Source organism: Adiantum capillus-veneris, chromosome 10 (genome assembly GCF_014529385.1).
Source record: "Adiantum capillus-veneris isolate H3 chromosome 10, ASM1452938v2, whole genome shotgun sequence".
NCBI classification, from domain to species: domain Eukaryota; kingdom Viridiplantae; phylum Streptophyta; class Polypodiopsida; order Polypodiales; family Pteridaceae; genus Adiantum; species Adiantum capillus-veneris.
This window is the reverse complement of record NC_140940.1, coordinates 26,936,352-26,958,570: the sequence shown is the minus strand read 5'-3', so window position 1 is coordinate 26,958,570 and position 22,219 is coordinate 26,936,352. Positions and strand designations below refer to the sequence as shown.

Genomic DNA, 22,219 nt, shown 5'->3' with positions numbered 1-22,219 from the left:
TATTGTCTTCCAAGAATCCTTGCATAAGCAAGTCTGGAACTTAGGTTTTGGGAAGGTAATTGTTGTATGTGGGAATATAAATCAAGAATATATCTATATTTACTTATTGATCATTGTTGAATTGATAGGTGTTTGGAACCTTGGAGATTGTCAGTGTGAATAGCTTGAATGTGGAGTTTTCTTGTGGTATGTGCAAAGGTTTGAATGTGAGCTACCAAGCTAGCAACCCGTTTTGCTAATCCTGTGGAATATAATCTACAATTACTAAGCAGCCAATGTTGCCTATAAAATTATATCCCCCAAGACGGAGAGGCTGTTGGTGTTATTTTTTGCAAGGTGATGTGGTTGATTCTGTTCTTGGATTTTCTCGTCCTTTCTTACATCTTTTTGAGCAAAGCTTGGTGCAGTTAAAATCTTCACTCCTCAACTTTAAAAAGGCTGTTTGGTTCACTATTGACAAGGCGAGGAAGGTCACTGTATTCAAAGGTGCATAGTTGTGTCGCTTTGTTGTTGCGAGTTTACTATGGCAAGTGAGCTAATTTTGTGCACAGATGGCAAAAGGTTGTATGCTGATCCCATATTTAATTGTAATTTTTTGGAGAAAAAATATGTTTTGCAAAGCCTACTACATGTTTTTAACTTGGGCCTTTATTTGCAGTGTTTTGAATCCAAACTTTTGGATGCTATTGTAGAACAAATAGCATTACAAAATGATGACATTTTGAAAATATGGGTGGAGCCTCCTTGGATCGTAGATGTACAGTCCCTTCTTTTAATCAAAGAGAATTTTTGTTGTCGCTTTTGATTAGCCGACAATCATCAATGATGTTGAGTGTACACTTGGTGAGTGTGGGTTGTAAGATGCTTTCTGCAATGTGCGAACTCTACTTTTACCAAGGTGAGGTTTTACGTGAAGTTCGTTCTTTTTGTGCCCTTGACTGTGCATCTTCATCCACTTGGCCAACTCTTGTTGTATTGAACTTGCATGGTGGTTTCTATGCTTTCCTTGTGGAGTTCAACCACCCAAATGTAGACGTTGTGTATGGAGTAAAGAGGCTACCTTGTGTCTAGCCACTCTTGTCAAAACTCATGATGTTGTTGTTCAACAAGTTGCATCTATGTTCTTGCAATTATACCCTAGCTCCTTTAGTGTTAAGCAAGTGAAGCCCAAAATTTACAGCATGTGCAAGTCATCTTGAATGCATCAAAAAAGGTCTATTGTTTCATCTAGTAGAACTTTACTATATGCAAAGATTGTTGAAGATATCCTTGCTTTTGATTATGCTTCATGTGGTTCTCTCATGTTTCGTCAAAGTTTGCACATCATGTCAAAGGTAGAGTTTTTGCTTCTTAAGAAAATAAAATCAATGGCCATTGATGAAAATAAAGTGTTGCAAGTGTGTTACGTGTGCAAGACTGCGTTGAAGAAACAACAAGAACCATTGTTTTATATTAAAATAGAGATACACTTAGTAGAAAAATACCCCGCGTAGAAAGATTGAATTCAGTAGAGAGTCATCTTCTATCTTTTGCGCATACCATTTGCACAAATTCAAGAACTTAACTTTGAAGGTCAATTTGGTTTGCATGGAAGCATTGTGAATGTAATGGTAGATTTGTCTCGAGTACAAAGAGTGTTTCCACGCTCTTCTAGTGATCAAGCTTCAATTCTTTTTGAGATTAATCACAAGCTTGATTACTATCAGGCCTACTTGAGTGGCATTGGCGTCCAAATTGTGCTCTTCAAGGAGTGTTTCCATGATTTTCTAGTGATTAAGCTTCAATTCTTGTTGAGATTAATCACAAGCTTGATTACGATCATGCCTACCTGAGTGGCATTGTGCGTCCAAACTATGTTCTTCAAGATTTGATTGACCTTTTGAGCACTCTATTATACACTGATCATGGTGTTACAATTGACATGTCTTGGTCATCTACTTTCACACTCCATGTAGATCTTGCTTGTAGTCCACACCAAGAAGATGTTGAAGATTAGATTGATGCTTCGGACACTTTGGTGCACGGTATCTACTCCGCACAACAAGTTGTGGATCAAAATTCACAAGCTACCCCTTTTGAGGGATTCGGTCCTCTAAGCATTTTCTATGATGAATCTTGTGAGGAGTTTTCGTTCCCAACATTGTTTTTAGTCAAAGAAGAAAGTATCATGTGCTGGAGAAGAAAAAATACCAAAAAGTAGCACAATGGGAGCTTAAGAATATGGATAGACGATTTGCAAGCAGCATAAAAAATTTGTCCTTCAAAACAATGAAAATTATTATTGCAAAAGTACTTGGATCCATATGGGTGCATCTACGCAAGGAAAAGCTACGCGAAAAACAATTCCAAGCAAAATGTGTTCAAGCTAGCACTAACATTGAGCAGCTATTTTCATCTGAGCTAGGCTATCATGACTTTCAATCACTACGCACATCAATCAATTACAAGGTGAAACTTAAGTGAAATGTGTTTGCAATGATTCATCAATTAGGCAAATGATTTTCTTTGTGACATTTCATGTGCGGAGCAAAGATGGAACCCTTTAAAAGATTGTTTGTGCACATTAAATCCTCATGTTAAAGAAGAAGACTACCCAAACAAAGTGTCATTCATTCATGCACTTGTCCATTCTGATCGTGTCACAACAACACGATACCGCGTTCATAGGTTTCAAGCCATGAAAAAGGAGTTGAAGCGCAACAATATTATCCTTGGTGAATTGGTAGATCACTTTTTTGTGACCAAATTTCAAAATAGAGAAAGTCAGCATGACCATGGATTGCTTTGGGTAAAAAATGCACCTCTCTTTGGTGTTTCATCTGATAATGATACAATATGTTTTGTTAACACACATATTGCTACTCCAAGAATTTCTTAGATGAGTCTCTCATAGGCGTGCAAACTCACTACCTGTTGGAATTAGGGTTGTAGAGAAACACACACAGCTTGGAGAAGACGAAGGAAGCTCAAGGCACACAATAGAGAGTGTGTTACTTAGTGTGCAATGGAAAGATAGATAGCCCTAGAGTGATGGGTGTATATACAATGCTCGGGGGAAAAAACCTCCTAAAGAGGGAACAAATGCCCCGACGGTCCTAGTGTGTTCACACACATCACTACCACATCCCCCCTGGACTGATGCGGTGAACGAGAGCTAGCACATGAGTAAAGGGAAGTGCCATGCCATGAGTACATGATCAGTCCACAAAGGGGAGTAAGCCCAAAGCTTTGCAAAAAGCTTCAAGCTGCTCACGAGACAATGCCTTTGTGAAAAGATCTCCAAGGTTGTCCTGTGTTGGCACATAAGCCAAGCTGATCTCTCCTGTAGAGAGCCTCTCCCTGACATAGTGGTAATGCACCTCAATGTGCTTTGTGCGAGCATGGAAACTGGGTTCCTCGCAACTTCCAATGCGCTCTGACTGTCAGTGTAGATAGTGTTGGAAGTGTCCTGTCCAACACCCAAAACAGCCATAAGGTGTCTGATCCATACACACTCAACCGTAGCTGTGAAGACTGCCCTGTAATCAGCCTCACAACTCGAAGTGGCCACAGTAGTGTGCTTCTTGATCAACCATGATATACATGAACTGCCAAGCATGAAACAAAAACCACTTGTGGACACTCGCGTGTCAAAACAACTAGCCCATCTGAGTCTGAAAAAGCATGTAAGTCTGGCGGCAATGATCCTCCCTTGGGATAAAACAAGCCAAGATGTAAAGTGCCACTAAGGTAGTGAAAAATCCTCTTGACATCCTGCCAATGCTTAGACCCTGGCCTATGCATAAATCTACTGACCTGTGAGACTGCAAACTGAATATCTGGCCTCGTGTTGCATACATAAATGAGGCAGCCAACACCAGTTTGATAAAGAGTGACATCAACAGGATCGCCAGCATCATGTAGACTCAACTTCAAACCTATTTCCATGGGAGTGGCAATAGGTTTGCAATCCTCAAGCCCAAACTTACATAGCAATGTCTCTATGTAACTTTTTTGACACAAGGCAATACCACCATCACACTGCTTAAACTATATTCCCAAATAATGATGCAACAGCCCCAAATCTTTCATCTTGAAAGTAGCATTCAAATCAGCCTTAAATTCAGCAATATGTCTCTCATTTGGTCCAGTGATCAGCAAATCATCAACATAAATAACCACAATGAGAAGTACATCACCCTCGCGCTTTACATACAATGTGATTTCTGTTGGACTGTTACGAAAGCCTCGTATGACCAAATGAGTGTTAGCTTTCTCATAACAAGCACGAGGAGATTGCTTCAACCCATACAAAGCCTTCTTACATCTGCACACTTTGTCCTCTTGTCCTTTTATGACAAAACCGTGAGTAACAATGTCTGATTGATGAAGATCCCAACCAAAATGAGCTGCCAATGCACATAGAAAACGCACAGTAGTCATACGAAAAGTGGGAGCAAAAGTCTCTTCATAATCTATGCCTTTTTTTTGTGCATAACCCTTTGCAACAAGTCGAGCCTTATTGCGATCGATCTCACCATCCGGCTTGCATTTCAACTTGTACACCCACTTCGTACCACTGGCCTTTTCGCCATGAGGAAAATCACATAAATTCCATGCGTCATTTTCTATATATGCGTCATATTCTGATTGCATGGCAGCCATCCAATTTTTTGAATTATGTGCTTCATCAAAAGACAGAGGCTCCTCAACATCATGTAAGCTAGACACAGCCAAAGCATAACAATCTGATGCATAAGATGCATGGCGAGAGCTTGAACGAGTACGACTAGACAAAGGTGCATCCAATTTACTGTCACGCATAGTGTGCACTAGCCAGTTTGGCATACGTCCAGCCTGCTCATCTTCAATTCTTTCCTCATCAAGTACATCATGTACATCTGCATCAATAATAGGCTAATCTGTAACATTTTCAGAAACCCCCATAGGCTGTAAATTTGCCTCATTAGAACTTACATTCGTATTTCCACCACTGAAAAGAGGCAGCAAAGTGTCATAAATGTCCTCTGAGCTTACATTACTGTCTCTAGTACATGACAGCAAGGGCTGAACAAAATCTTCCACAAACACTACATCCCGTGAAACCAGAATACGTTTTGTTTGCGGATGATACAACGTGTAACCTTTGCTTTCATCACTATAACCAACAAAAATACATTTGACAGCCTTATTATCCAATTTTCTTTGTTGTGTTTGTGGCACAAAGCATATGCCAAACGGCCAAAAACACGCATGTGCTCAATAGAAGGCTTTCTATCATGCCATGCTTCATATGGAGTAATAGACTGCAAAGCTTTTGTAGGAAACCTGTTTAGTACATAAGTGGCACACATGATGGCCTCAAGCCAAAAAGAATGCGGCAAAGCTTGACTTTTGACCATACATCGTGCCATTTACATAAGTGATCTGTTTTTCCTCTCAGTAACACCATTTTGTTGAGGTGTATAAGGCACTGTACATTGGTGTTTTATCCCACGACTAGCAGAAATACATTGAATTCATGAGACATATACTCCCCCCCTCGATCGGAACGGAGGGTACCCATAGTACATTTCAAGACATTTTCAGCCATAGCCAGAAATTGTTTGAAGCACATAAAAACTTTGGACTTTGCGTTAAGCGGAAATACCCATGCATGCTTGGAGTAATCATCAATGAAAGTCACGAAGTACAGGTAATTGCCCAAGGACGGAGTTTGCATGGGCCCACAAACATCACTATGAAAGCTGCAACTTGCATGTGGCCCAAACTGAACCATCCTTTGGAAACTTAGAACGCTTCATCTTACCCAAAATACAGCCTTCACAAACATGTTTGACAGGTGCTTCAAGAGGCGACAAAGAAGCAACCATATCAGATTTCTGCAAACGCAGCAAACTGGCAAAATTTAAATGACCAAAACGTGCATGCCAAAGTTTTGCATCTGAAATAGCCCTTGAATCTGCAACAGCATTTGCAAAATTTTGTCCACACTTTTCATACAAAGTGAGCTTATACAGCACACGGCACAAAAGGCCAGATGCAACAATTTCATCACCAAAACTGAGATCATGAACTGTACATTTGTCATTCACAAATTTGACTACAAGTCCAAGTCTAGCAAGTGCAGATACAGACAAAAGATTCTTCTTGATCCCAGGTACATAAAGTGCATCATCAAGTGTGAAGGAACTGCCATTTGCAGCAGTAAGCACAATCTTTCCAACTCCTTGAATCGGATAAGAGGCATTGTTGGCACAAGTGACTGAATTCCCATGAGGGACAGACTCGAGAGAGGTAAACAATTCACGATGTGAGGTAATGTGCTTTGTAGCACCACTGTTGAAATACCACACATGTGAATCTGCAGCAACTGACAAACATACATCATGGACAGCAGAATTGTAAGTGCACTTTGCAATAAAAGCCCGTTTTGCATCAACATCAGCAATATAGTCTCCTTTTACAAAAGGCTCAACAATGGCTGCATTTGTAGTGGAACCAGCATTTAGAATGGAACCACCCTCTTTCTTCTTAGCCTCTTTGGCCTTCAACTTAGCATACTGCTTGACCAAGTGATCATTAGCTTTACAATAATGGAAACGCATCTTCTTTTTGCCCTTATCACTAGAATTTCCAAACGAATTGCTGCCAAGCATTAGGAACAGAATTTTTGCCACTCGCAGCAGAACCATAAGAAGTGGCTTCATTGCTGTTACCACCCTTTCTTTGAGAAGCAATAAAAGCCTGCTCAACTGCATGTTGCCTAGTCCTGTTTTTGTGGAAAGTGACTCTTGCAATAGCAATGTGCATAAGGCATCAAACTTGACAACTTCACGATTTCCTTGGGTCATCAATCTCCAAGTACTAGCAAAAGTTTGGTAGGAATCTGGTAAGGCATGAAGAACAGTCTGCACAAGGGAACTGTCTGAAATGACTTCTCCTGCATAAATAAGTTGCTCATTGATATCCTTGACACCAACAAGGAAAGTGTCTATATCATCTTCCTCATGCATAATCTTTGTCTCCAACTCTTTACACAGCAAAGCAATTTTTAGCCGCATTGCGACTTGCATAAAGACCAGTCAATATATCCCGAGCCTGTTTTGCAAATTTCGCTGAACGGATGTGAGGAACAATGGTGCGCTTCACAGACAACGCAATCAATGCAGGAGCCTGCACATCCTTTATATCCCAAAGAGTTTGTTCTACCGTAGGCAAAACAACTCTAATAGTAGCAATCCTTGCGGCAAGACCTGCAACATCACCTACATCCTCAGAACCAGGACGTACATCAATGCCCTGCACAATATTCTAGTGGCCCTTTGAGACAAGAACGTGTTGCATCATATAAGCCCACATAGGGTAATTGTCCCCATCCAACCTGTCCTCAGCAGATTTGGTTTGTGAAAAAACATGTAAGAAACACAAAAGTTTGTGTCGCTTTGGTTTCCCACGACCATCCTCGTGAGAAACATTGGTGCTATATCCAATCACGGTATCTCAAACAGAGAAAGAAACACTCTTAACACTAGAATGGTAACAGGATAATTTTATGTCCTTGGACACTTTTGTGTCCTGTTAAGTGACCATTTTTCTTGAATTATTTGAAGAGTATGAGAATGAATTTCTAGGTGCTATATATCCACAAAGTTGCCTTATGATTTGAAAAAAACGACATTTTTTTAAGAATACCAATCTCACCGTTCACCTTACTCTTACACAACATTTTTGAACCTAAACTGTGTGAAAAAACGGATCCTATTTTTGGCTTTTTCTCAATTTTTTGCAGCTATACCACTCTAAACTTCATGTTTGTGAGGTTTAGATTGCTAGAGGATAAGACCTCATAGTTCTCACCATTTTTTTATGCTTCTAGGGAGGTAAATGTTAAAATTGAAAGTTATGACCAACTTACAAGAATTGCATAATCCTGTTTTTGGACCAAAATTAGCACTTTTATGATTTTTTTGGTGGCTATCTTGATATCCAAATGCAATTTTGATTGTACAAGTGGCATGTATAACATTAATCCAATCTTCCTTGAGTCTTGGGGGACCTAATAATCTATATAGCATAATATACGATGATGGTTGAGTTTTTTGATTGCTAAAGAATACGAGACATTTTTAGTGTAGCAAGTATAGCTTTCTCAATATTGCTAGTTTCTTAGGGCTATTGTGTGTATTTTGTAGGTAGTAACCATATCTAATCATAAACTACAAATTTGGCTAGATATTGAGTAGTTTCTATGGGATTCTAGAGGTCATAATGTTAAACCCAGTTTTCTCATGTTTGTTGTATTTAGCACTTCATCATTGTCCCCAAGGTTCCACTTAGTAAGAGACCCATTATTCTTTTGACATTCTGCATTGCTCCTTTTGGATCCAAAGGCCCAAAGGTAACTAAGAAAACATGTATATAGTATCAGTATTGAGCGTGACTATAGAAACTTTGATGATAGGTCCGCAGAATGGCAAAAATGCAACTTTTTTGTACCTAATTTTTTGCCCCAAAAACAAAAGTGAGGAAAAAGTAACCATATGTTTTTATCACCAACCCATTGAAGTTAACATGGCATTTTATCTCATGTCCTTAAAAAATCCCCACTCTTAGTTATATACAATCAACCGCAAGAAATGGTTGTTTTGGGAAAAATGCACTAGTCCATCAACTTTGGAGGCTTGTTTTGACCAAGAGATGAGGAATTTTACAAGTTTCTCATTTTTTCCATATGTAGTAGTCCTTAAACTATAAGCTCATAAAAGGATTTTTCAAAATGAGTGGATTTACTATAATTTTGGATTTTTTTTCCAAAACCTTGAAAGGACACTTTTATGTCTTATTAGGTTACCAGACTAGTGTTAACCAATAAAAAGTGCATTGACGATCGATTGCTTTATCTTAGGCATGATTTAAGTGCATCATATGATGAATGACTGACCTCTTTGGGTATGAGTGAACAAGTATACATTCAGTCCCTTTCTGTAAACGTCCCAAAGACAACACTACTCTTGAAAAGAGATCCAAAGGACGTTTACACAAACAACTTCAACAAAGAGTTGTGTAGTCTATGGGATGCAAACATTGACATTCAATTTATTTTCAATGTCCATGGCACTGTTTCATATTTCACATTATATATGTCTAAAATAACTCAACCACAAGCAAAACAATCAAGCACATACTACAAGATTGCAAAAAACAAATGTGCAACGTTGGATCGACTGAAAAAAATTTGGCAATTCGTTGATCAATACACAAGAGATGACATCAAAACAATCCACATATATTTCTCTTTCATTGCCCTTACATAGTGCGAGTAGACAATTTGTGTTTATCAATGCAGACTTTGAAAACGAACACACACTACTATTGAAATGAAGAGCTACATTGAATACTTTCAATCCTGATGATACAAGCATTTTTTTTAACGATCTTGTCACCAAATACACTCATCGTCAAGATAACCTCTCACACATGCTTGGCTGATTACGCAAGCAACTACCAATGTGTATGTGGTTCTACTTGTGAATCTAAGAAGCCTCGAATCATTCGGTATGCTAACTTCATTGTGGAGAAAGATGTAGAGAAGCATTTCCATGAGCTTTGTTTATTGTTCCTCCCATTTATTGGCGATGAGAAAATCTTTGAGAGAAGTATTGATTGTTGGGGGAAGAAAAATATGCCACAAACTTTGCAATTATAGATGAGAATTGTCAGAAATATTGCAAGTTGGAACTTGGTACATCAAGCACTAAAACACTCTCATTGCCCTCATCCTTGAGATCTGAGCATAACAAGCCTTACAAATATGAGTTGGCCCTTGATATTCAAACAAGAAAGCCCACCACAAGATTCCTGCCAACATTTGAAAATTGGCATTGTGCAAAAATGAGGTGTATCACTCACTTGTATCCAAGTTGAACATTGAACAACGCTCCCTTTTTGACGACATTATGGCTAGGAAACGCTTGCAACCAACTCAACCAATCCATGTTTTTTCGACTGGGGATGTGAGAACAGGAAATACTTCCACTTTACAAGCAATCGTACAAGGCTTGATCCGCCATTACAATACCTCTCTTAAACTAGATGTTGATCTTCCCTCAACATTATTGATGGCATATACAAGAAAAGTAGCTTTCAATCTTGGAGGCACAACAATTCACTCAACGCTTGTCGCTTGTCTTCCAACCAAATGTTTCTCTTTGTTTTGAAAACCTTGCCGACCTCTTATTGCTGAGCTCTCATGGCTCCATAAAAACCTCAGACTAGTTATGTTTGATGAAGCATCTTTGATTGGAAATAGTCTCTTTCGTATCATAGATACAAGGCTACGATCAATTAAGCACAATCACATAGAGCCATTTGGTGGTCTAGATGTCATCTTTTGCGGTGAATTATATCAAGAAAACCCGGTTAGAGATCGTTGGATATCTAGCGAGCCACAAGATTCTGAGCAATTGCTCTTGCCTTCGTTTTGGCACACCCATATAAAATGCCATGAACTTACAAAAACAATGCGTCAATCAGACAATGACTTCATGCTCAATAGAATATGCAAAGCAAAACACACAAGCAAGGATTTGTTGCTCTTGAATACCAACCATAATAATAAAGCCTTTGACAAATTTACAACACCCCATTTATACTTCACCAATAACTTGAAGGACTGACAATAACGCCTTGGTTTTGAGAAATTGCCTGCTCATGCATATATCATCCATGCGAGGGACAACCACCATAAAACTTTCTCAAAAAACCTTGTCATGCCAAAAAATCCACAAAACACTGTAGGCTTGGCATCAACCTTGGAGCTTAAAGCAGGAATGATTGTTGAGATTTGTGATGGGAATATTGATATTTTCAATGTTCTTGTGAATGGTGCAGATGGAATTCTGAAACTTGTAGAAAGCAAAGCTATCTCTCCTATTGCACGAATAGAGTTTTTTGATTCCTCAGCAGGCTTCAAACAACAACATATAAACCAACGCTTTAATACGATTCTCATTGACTTCCAGTGGACACCAATTTTTCAAACAACAAAAGAATTTCAGGTGGGTAAAAATGCATTGAACACTATGTCTCGAACGCAATTTTCAATCAAAGAGACGACAAATGCACACACTATCCATAGATCACAAGGCTTGACAATGAGCGTACATCAATAAACTCACATTGATTAGTCTACAAAGCTCTTTCCCGTATCAAAGATCCATCATACCTCCATATTCTTAATCCGATTCAACCAGCTCAAATCAAAGTCGATAAGATTGTGCTTGATGAGCTTGATCGCCTTACCAATGAAGCCAAATGGGAATATTTGGAAAAATTTCCATTCGCATACAAACACACACATCATATCATTCAGTCATTGAACATCGTTTCTAGTCACAAATATCTCAATCATATCAAAGAGGATTTGAATTTTGCATGTTTTGACATTTTGTGCCTCCAAGAAACAAAGCAAAGAAATCCTTCCAATGATCTTGCACCAGAGTTTCATCATGTCCATCACCACAGCAAAATTGGTGTTTCAATGTACTACAAGGCTACCATAAAGCTGCACTCTGCAAACACATTGCTAGCTCCAGGAATAGAAATCATTCAAGTTATATTAGACATCCATGAACACCCTGATTGGGAAATCATATGCGTTTACAAATATCCAAAAACATCTTCAACCTTGTTGGTGTCACAACTCTGTACCTTGCTGCAACAATCCCATCCTGGACGAATGTGTGTCATCATGGGAGACTTTAATGTAGACAATGAGCCCACAAAAAATCAATATCATTACTTGGAAGAAGAGCTCCAGTCACATGGCTACACACAACAAGTTCATGATGTAACCACTGTGTACAACTCAAAACTAGATCATATTTGTATTAAAAATCCCCCTGCATCGTTCATAGTAGGCACACGGTTTTGCTTTTGGTCCAATCATTCATCCACACATCTTATGATTCCTAGATGATTCTAATCACTCCCTCCCCCCCTCCCTCCCTTCATCTCTCCCTTAGGGTCATCCTCTCCACAAAAAGAAACCATGTTTCCATATTCTATGCCTACCTTTATCCTAACAAGATGTAACTTTGATGCTCTTCAATCTTTCATCGTGGTCAGCATTGTATGATGTAATCCGCAAATCAATTTCTCTGTGATTTCCATCCTTGTACTCTTTTGTTTCGCTTTCATGTTCTTCATTCATTTCATGTATGGACAGGCCTTGTGATTTTATCAATTTTTTTGTTTGAAATATCTCTCTTTATTGATGTGCTTTTGTGTAACCCCTCTCTCTCTCTCTCTCTCTCTCTCTCTCTCTCTCTCTCTTATTGAAGGTAGATGAAGAAAAGAGAAGAAAAAGAAGCAAACAAGATTTAATGTAGCAAAAGTGAAACCACAACAATTCATACGCAATGTTTGCAAGCATAAGTGAAAAACTACAATTAATTATATATATTCGAGACAAATACACGATAACAAAAAGGAAAACTGCACACATGAACGTTCTCTCTCTCTCTCTCTCTCTCTCTCTCTCTCTCTCTCTCTCTCTCTCTCTCTCTCTCCCTCCACGCATGGAGTGGAATAAACCGGCATTGAAACATATTTAAACAAGTATCAGTATGTTAATGGTGATAGTGTCGATTGCGTGTGTATCTCATAAAGGGATGTATAAAATAGACACACACACACGTACATATGTTTCCGATGGTAAGAGCGAGCGAGACCCGCCGATAGGCGGGTCACGTGAGCTAGTATCTGCAAAAGTCAAAGAGATCTCAAGGTTCTTCAACTCTCATTCTTGGTGGAGAGGAGATTACAAAATTAGGTGATGATTCAAGAACCCAAAGCCAAGGGCAAAGGCAAACAAACAAGCCAAAAGTGAGCTACCATACTTGGGTTACAATCAACCATAAGAGCGCCTTTACATTTGACACTTGGGAAAGTAGAAAAAAAAGGGATCAAAGGAAGTTAGGTGTGCATGTATCTAATTGTTTTGGGGGGGGGGGGGGGGGGGGGGGGGTGTTGTTTTGAGTGCAAGTTTGCAGATTATAATGACTCTCAAGAAGTTGTCTTAAAGCATTGGCATGTTGGAAGGGTGGTTAGAAAAGAACATTACAAAACAAAAATATTGAAATAGAAACTATTGTAAAAGGCCTCACTACCTATCTGATGATGAAGCCCTTCATAATTTCATACCATAAAATGTTTGAGCCAAGCTATCAAAGCTATCAAATGGGAATATCAATTGACATGGAAGCACTTTTTCACTTCAAAATTGTCTTAGAGTTTCACATTGGATTTCATGATTATGAAGATGCCCAATCCTTGTCTTTGAGGTTATGATGAGGCCATTTTTGGGCATCTTACTGGGATTTTATTCCTCCTTTAAAAGATTTGAGACGGCATGTGTTGTGTACAAATATTCACACCACAAGGGCATTTTTTCTTTTTTGTCTCTTTTTTTAAATCCAAACTAGCAATCTAAAGTTTGCTCAGAGTCTATGCTCATAATAAGAAAAGGAGGTGGTTGCTTAAGGATATGATTTTGGCAACTTTATTGAAGGATAAATTCTTGAAACATGTCATATTGGAAAAGGAATATATGGCATGCATAGAGAAAGGTGGGCATCTCTCCCTCCCTCTCTCTCTCTCTCTCTCTCTCTCACACACACACACACACACACCTTAGATATTTTGTTAGGCGGCCCGGTTCAAACTGCACGAGAAAGTAGGAGAAAAGGTTAATGTGCAGTCCACACTCAAAAGCTTTTGGATAATAATGTAAAACTTTCCAAGAGAAGCAACAAATGGCTTGTAGCCAAGTGTATGACAATGGACTATGACCATGCTAGCAAGAGATCCGAGCTTCTCACCGTGCTTCACGGATCTACTTTTGAGCTTGGCCATATGATTTCCGCCCTCTATAGGCTAGAAATCGGTGTGTTGAAATCTAAACTAGCAATCTAAAGTTTGCTCAGAGTCTATGCTCATAATAAGAAAAGGAGGTGGTTGCTTAAGGATATGATTTTGGCAACTCTATTGAAGGATAAATTCTTGAAACATGTCATATTGGAAAAGGAATACATGACATGCATAGAGAAAGGTGGGCATCTCTCTCTCTCTCTCTCTCTCTCTCTCTCTCTCTCTCTCACACACACACACACACACACACACACACACACACACCCCTTAGATATTTTGTTAGGCGGCCCGGCTCAAACTGCACGAGAAAGTAGGAGAAAAGGTTAATGTGCGGTTCACACTCAAAAGCTTTTGGATAATAATGTAAAACTATCCAAGAGAAGCAACAAATGGCTTGTAGCCAAGTGTATGACAATGGGCTTTGACCATGCTAGCAAGAGATCCGAGGTTCTCACCGTGCTTCACAACTCTACTTTTGAGCTTGGCCATATGATTTCCACCCTCTATAGGCTAGAAATCGGTGTGGTGTATCATTTCCAGTCGCGTGGAAAGCTCACTGATGGGTGGCATCCAGGCAACCAGAAGAGCATTCACCTCTACATAATATGAACCCGGACTTAAAAGAAGAGACTTGAGGAGGAGCCAATCTTCAAGGAAATAGAGCACACAAGAAAGAAAGTTGGAGGTTTGTGTAAAAGCAACACCCCACTCGTGTAAAGCTTGTGGTGCAAACATTTGTGTTCAATACCAAAACAGGCCAACTACCTACCTCCTCCTCTTCCTTGCTTTTGCAATGCAAAAGTTGCTTGGTGGCAACAGAAGACAAAATACCCCCAATCAAGGGCCTTCAAAACACGCTCAATCAAAGGCCTCTCTGCAAACCACCTTATTCCTTCAATCAATGGGAAAGCCCCATGCAATACATCACTCCACCCAAAGAGGCCTTCCTCTCTCCCTCCCTTGCGTTTGGACCCTAGCGCATAGACTTGACTACAGAGGGGTATTGACAACATCGCACCACCAAAATTTCTAGCCTTTGCACCACTACCACCACCACCCCATATAATTCTCACCTTTTCAAGACTATTCCTAGTTTTTGTTCCCAATTGACTAATATGCATTCCCAAAAGGTTGATTCCCTAATATTTTGCTTTGATTGATATGGAAGGCAAAATATGATTGAAGGGCGGGGGGGCCCTTGGAATTAAAGTAGAGGCTAATTTCTAAAATCGCTTTGAAATGTTTCTAAAAAGAGGATCCTTGGAAGGAAAAAGGGCATTCTGGATGACCGCAAAGGTATAAAGCACCCCATGGTTGCAAAGGGCTCTTCCTTATTAGAAAGCTGTAGGTATGGGCTGCCATAAGAGAGTGGGTTGTGTGTCAAACATGGATTGGCGATGCACGCTGGCAGTATGAGAAGAGAGTGAGTTTTCTTACCTTCTTCATAAGGAATGAGAGGACTAATTAGGCTAAGTAGTGGGTGGCTTGAAAGGTGGGATAATTACTAGCTTCGAACCCTGTGAAGGCAGATCAGGTTCAGCAGTTTTTTCTTCTCATGTAGCAGAGTGCATGCGGCAAGTACAAAAGCTCACTATTTTATCAAACATAAATCTGAGAGTGCGCTGCCCTAGCTATTTCCTTGTGATCAATCAGCAAATACATGTAGCAGAGATAGGATGGCACAGAGATTGCTGGTTGTTGAGGTTTGCGCTGCTCATAATTTGATGCCCAAAGATGGCGAGGGCTCCTCCAGCGCCTATGTGCAAGTGGAATTTGATGGGCAGAGGCGCAGGACCCGCACGAAGCCCAAAGATTTGAACCCTGTTTGGGATGAGCCATTGGAGTTCTGGGTCACCAACCCTGCCGAACTGGGGCTTGAATGTGTGGAAGCCACCATCTACCATGACCGCGGTGGCCGCAAACCCAACTTCTTAGGCCGCGTCTGCGTCCCTGGCTCCAGCATTGTTCCCCGTGGCCAAGAGGCTCTCATCTTCTACCCTCTTGAGAAGAGAGGCTTGTTCTCCCACATCAAAGGAGAGCTCGGATTGAAGGTCTTGTTCTATGATATGGAAACTGCCCCCCCTCCCCCTGCCCCTGATGCTGGCCTTGAGCCGCCGCCACCTCCCACAGAGGCCCCACCCCTGGACCCAGCCCCACCCCGGTGGAAATCCCCCCACCTGAGGCACCCCGCCCAGAGGCTCCACCGCCAGAGCCAGAGCCAGCCCCAGCCCCCATCCCAGAAGCTGGAGCTGGGTTTCCTCCACCACATTACCACTACCCTCCTCCTCACCATATCCCCTCGCCGCCCATTCGCCTTCCCCCTACCGACCTCTTCCCAGTCCGCCACACCACCCCCGCTCTCGGCGAGCGTGTCACCACCTACGACCTTGTCGAGAAAGTGCATTACCTCTTCGTCCGCGTCGTCAAGGCCCGCAATCTCGCTGCCAAAGATCTCCTCACTGCCTCCTCAGATCCTTATGTGAGGCTTCTTGTGAATGGCATCTCTGCTCGCACTCGCACCATCCCCCAGCAGCTCAACCCAGAATGGAATGAGGTCTTCGCCTTCAGCAACTGGGAGAGCTTAAGGAGTGCAACATTAGAAACAAGCGTGTGGGATCAAGATCTTGGTAAGCCGGATGATTTCCTAGGGGCTGTTCTCTTTGATCTGCAGGATGTGCCTAGGCGGGTGCCACCAGACAGCCCCCTGGCGCCTCAGTGGTACCGGCTGGAGGCGATCAGAGGGGGTGGGCGAGTGAGCGGTGATCTGATGTTAGCAGTGTGGGTAGGCACACAGGCTGATGAGGCATTCCCAGATGCCTGGCAGTCGGATACAGGGGGCCATGTCCTTTACACGCGCTCTAAAGTTTACCTGTCGCCCAAGCTGTGGTATCTGAGGGTGACTGTACTGGAAGCGCAAGACCTGCACACAACTGACAGATCCCGGTCTCCGGAGGTGAGTGTGCGGGTGCAGCTGGGCTTTCAGGGGTTGCGCACCAGAGCTTCCAGAGGCAGGACCACCATCAACCCCTTTTGGAATGAGGATCTTATGTTTGTTGCCAGCGAGCCCTTCGAAGATCATCTCACTGTCTATGTTTTGGATCGCATGGGCCCCACCCACGATCAGGACGTGGGTCACACCAGAATCCCTTTACAGAGCATCGAAAGGCGTGTCGATAACCGCCTCGTGGGCTCCAAGTGGTTCAACCTCATCAACCTCAGCGACGGTGGGCAGGCCCACTATCGGGGGCGCATTCACATGCGCCTCTGTTTCGACGGGGGCTACCATGTGATGGATGAGACCGCCCAGCTCAGCTCAGATTTTCGCCCTACCGCCCGCCAGCTCTGGCCGCCGCCCATTGGAGTGTTGGAGCTGGGCGTTCTGGGTGCCCAAGGGCTGCTTCCTATGAAGACGAAGGATGGCAGAGGCGCTACCGACGCATACTGCGTTGCCAAATACGGGCCCAAATGGGTGCGCACCCGCACCATCATCGACAGCTTCGCCCCACGCTGGAACGAGCAGTACACGTGGGACGTCTACGACCCCTGCACCGTCATCGCCATTGGCGTCTTCGACAACTGCCACGTCACGCTCGGCCATCCAACAGAGCCCCCACCTGCAATTAAGACCAAGGACACGCGCATCGGTAAGGTGCGTATACGCCTCTCCACTCTAGAAACTGGCCGCATTTACACACACTCCTACCCGCTAATAGTGCTGCACACATCGGGGCCCAAGAAGATGGGGGAGGTGGAGATCGCCATTCGCTTTTCAACGGCGTCCATGGTGAATTTGCTTAACGTGTATGCGCAGCCCCTGTTTCCACGGATGCACCATATCCAGCCCTTCAACTTAGTGCTGCAAGAGTCGTTGCGGCACACAGCAACGGAGCTCATCACACACAGGTTGACGAGGGCGGAGCCACCCTTGCGGGTGGAGGTGGTGAAGTTCATGCTAGACACGCATGCAACAAGGTGGAGCATAAGAAGGAGCAAGGCAAATTGGTATAGGATACTGGCAGTGCTGAATGGCATGATTGCTGTGGGCAAATGGGTGGATGACATCTGTCGATGGCAGAATACAATGACCACAATATTGGTGCACATTTTATTTATAATCTTGGTATGTTATCCAGAGCTGATACTGCCCACTCTCTTTCTATACATGTTCCTCATTGGAGCATGGCATTATCGATTTAGGCCAAGGTCCCCAGCGCACATGGATGTGCGCTTGTCATATGCAGACGTGGCAAGGTACGATGAGTTGGATGAGGAGTTCGACACCTTTCCTACCAACAGGCCGCCCGAGGTAGTACGAGAAAGGTATGATCGCTTGCGAAACTTGGCCTACTACATCCAAATTGCATTGGGTGACATTGCATCTCAAGGGGAGCGTCTCCAAGCTTTGCTAAGTTGGCGTGACCCTCGTGCCACCTCCATCTTCATCTCCTTCTGCCTCACCTCTGCTATACTTCTTTATGTCACCCCCATTCGTATTGTCATCTTACTCTTGGGAATTTACTACCTCCGCCACCCTCGATTTCGTGAGCGCAAGCCTCCTGTGCTCTATAGTTTCTTTCGCAGACTTCCTGCCTTGTCCGATCGAGTCTTGTAAGTTGTAATTGCAGCTTTGCAAAGTAGACATGAAGAGAGCTCCAGGTTGTTATGATCAAGAAAAGAGCCTACTGACCTAATAAGCTGTTAACAACAAGTTAGTATAGTGAATAGTCATGGTGAAAATGAAGCCATGTCTTTAGATTTAGACCTGTGAATTTTTTGTGCTGTGTGTGTGTGAATCAGAAGACATGAGTGCATTAAAGTAGCAAGGATTTTCTCAAGGGCTTTGGACATTGGCAAATTATCTTGTTTTTGCGAACTTGCATCTTATAATCCTAACTAGTGTTCGGAAAAAGTGTTTCTCAGCTTACAACCCTGCTGGCACTTAGAGCCTGACATTAGTGTTATTCAAACTAAGACCTTTTTTCTAAACTTGAAAGTTCTAAACTTGTAAAGAACATTTTCCTACAAAGAGAGGCAGCCATTGAATTTAAAAGTATTTCCTTAATACACACAATCTCTTTTGAATTAGAAGCACTACTACTAGGCCCTTAGAATAAGTGTAGAAATAGCCCCGACGTGGACTACTCTAAGAGTGGGGGGTGGACTACTCTAAGAGTGGAGGGTAGCTCAGAAGAATTGGTAAGAAAATGCAACAGAGCAGCAAGAGTCTGAAAGTGGGGAAAAAACCAGATACTTCAAGAACTCCATTTTGCATTGGTCCCCCTGGAGTCTTACCATAGCCCGAGCGAAAACTTCCCAGCGAACCAAAAATCGAGCGAGATTCATTAGAAGCTCATTAATAAGGAGAGAGCTTTTTTCTCTTTTGGCCTTCTAGGATTTGTTTTGGATTTGCATCCATCTCTCTCTCTCTCTCTCTCTCTCTCTCTCTCTCTCTCTCAATAAAAGTGGGGCTTTGACCCTTTGCATTACATCAGAATTGGCCATTGGTCCATATAAAAGAAATATGGGAAAGACCCTGATGGACGAACAATGACATCATGGATAAACCACACGATACATATAGGGATAAAGAAACGTGGTAGAGTGTAGCTATCTGGATATTGATCAAGTCTACACAAATCTACCCAAAGCTCTATCCACCTCGGGAGATGTAGCAAAAACCACAAAGTCTAGTGTTGGTTATTTGACTAATATAAAGCATCCGCTATAAAAACCTCTTATAGCAGCGCACAAAAGCCAATGGAACTGTGAAAACCCTAGGCCGTGCCTCCAAAATCATTTTCATCCACTCTAACATTTCTTGATGATGTATCCCAACAAAGGATGTGGATCTAAGGCACAACCAAACCGTAAGAGAGGCAAGGGGACCCACTGGCTGTCCACCTTAATGGCCAAGGGATCAATGTACCAAGATGCACATCTCTCTGACCAAACCAACTACCCTAAAGCCTCTCTAAATTGGCTCTCAAATTTACTTGCAAATGTTTTGCCATCCATAAAGTAATTGGCCTCAACCATTGTCTGCTCCGATACGATATCATAGATAGCTTCCCTTTTCCAGAAGGAATTATCATGTAAGACATGTACCCTAAATATTGATAATGGGAGCTCTCTCTAGACCAAGGAATATGTGGTTGTTCCACACATAGTGGCGCACTTCTCAAATATATACCTAGAGATCTCCATGGGTCAACCACAAAAAACTGAGCCAGCAAGATCTCAAATACCGGGACAATTGTTAGAGATGCAAAGCCAGCTTAATAGTCAAAATCCTCTGCAAATTGCAAAGAGTCACTTCCTTGCCCCCCATAGCAACAAAGGATCCTACCGAACTTCCATCAATTGTTGGTCCTCCTCTATCGTTCTGTCAGCAATGGCCTTGGTACCTACTCTTGATTCTAATCTAGTAGCCTCTCCTCTGGAGTCTGTCTGGGGGCTGCTCTGCCTCTGGAAATCTTTGTTTCAATACCCTTTTGTAAACAAGGATAGGCTGTGCTTGTCCCTATTTACCTGCCAATCTCTTTCTCTCTCGTTATGTCTGCTCAACATTGTGTTATTATTGAGCACTTTGCTATTGGTCACTCTCCATGAAGTCTTGTTGTTGTGTAGAACTCTAGTGTGTCTATGAGGATTGTCTCCTCCTCCGACCAGTTAGTCAACTCTGTTGTCTCTCTCTAGGGAAATCCCTCACCAAGTGCACTCCTACATGACACACACAGTCTCTCTCTCTCTCTCTCTCTCTCTCTCTCTCTCTCTCTCTCTCTCTCTCTCTCTCTCTCTCTCTCTCATGTAGGACGTGCGCTCCTACATCTCACCCTCTGCCGCTTGTTCATCTCACCCTCTGCCACCTCTGCTGCAAATGGCACTTGCTACCGCCCACACATGACAACGTCGCTGCTGCCAGAGAAAGCTGTGGACACACGCAATGAGAAACCCCAGAAGACGGTGCAACGAGAAACCGACTGCCCACGGCGCAGCTAGTGTGTGTCCACAACACAAGCATTAAAACGGGTGGCCATCGCCCACATCAGGGCTGTGTACGCTTTCTCCGATTGGGACTGCTTGCTACTTCCATCGGCTCTCTCTCTCTCTCTCTCTCTCTCTCTCTCTCTCTCTCTCTCTCTCTCTCTCTCTCTCTCTCTCTCTCTCTCTCTCTCTCTCTCTCTCTCTCTCTCTCGTTGTGTCGTGTAGGAGCGCACGTCAATGTGCACTCCTACATGACACACATAGTCTGTGTGTGTGTGTGTGTGTGTGTGTGTGTGTGTGTGTGTGTGTGTGTGTGTGTGTGTTCGGGAAAAGTGTGCCTCAGCTTAGCCTTGAGCCGGTTGCAAAATCAAAGTAGCCGGTTGAGGGGAGGGCAAGAAGGAGAAAATTCTGTTTAAAATACATGGAAAATAGTGTAATTTCGCAAAAATACTGGATAGTATTGTAAATTTTCCGGTCTAGATTTTTCTTGGAGGGATTTTTGTATGTTTGTGAAAATGATTTTTCCCGAACACTGGTGTGTGTGTGTAGCGCACGTCAACGTGCGCTCCTACATTTAAAGAGAGAGAGAGAGAGAGAGAGAGAGAGAGAGAGAGAGAGAGAGAGAGAGAGAGAGAGAGAGAGAGAGAGAGAGTTTAATTTATGTGGCTGTCTCTGTCGGTTTCCTGAGTAGCGCCCTCGACATTAACGTAGCCTCCCAGAGCTATATAGCTTCCTCTCAAACAAGGAGACGGAGTTGCCCTCGTGTATCTAGCACCTAATGCGACCTTCTTGATTAGGAGCACAGAAGGAGCAGGACCCTCAGCCCCACAACCTGCAGTGATAGCCAAGGACAATGGAGACCATATATGGGACCGGAAGGGACAAGATTCATCAAGGTGAATTATCCATATCAAGTAGATCCCTGGGGAGTTCTTGTAGCAATCAGACCAACGAGAGAAGCACCTGCTACACGAGACCATAGTTTCTCCTTCCAGACTGAGCCTATAAATCATAATCGAGCAATTCCTAGAGCACCTCTTTTGGCAACATTGTCCGTTTCCACAAACCCACTTGTATCTCCTCCCTGGGAATGTGAAATTCCTGTGAGACCACAGCCTATAGCCAAGGAGATCCCACGTAGAAGACCTGAGAGGATTATCGATCGAATGGCTAGGCCCACCAGAATTCCTCAGTAACCCGAGTTTATGTGGATCAAGAGTACATTGTGTTGTATGAGGATATGACTTGGACAATTTACAGGATAACAAAGATTCTGACTATCCACTAATCGGTAGAGACACACATCAATGTCCATGGCATAGAA

General features: G+C 42.5%; 1 pseudogene; it reads left to right on the top strand.

Moving 5' to 3' along the window:
* The first annotated feature begins 14,257 nt into the window (after positions 1-14,257).
* LOC147448590 (FT-interacting protein 7-like) lies at positions 14,258-18,586 on the top strand (annotated as a pseudogene).
* Positions 18,587-22,219: the final 3,633 nt, after the last annotated feature.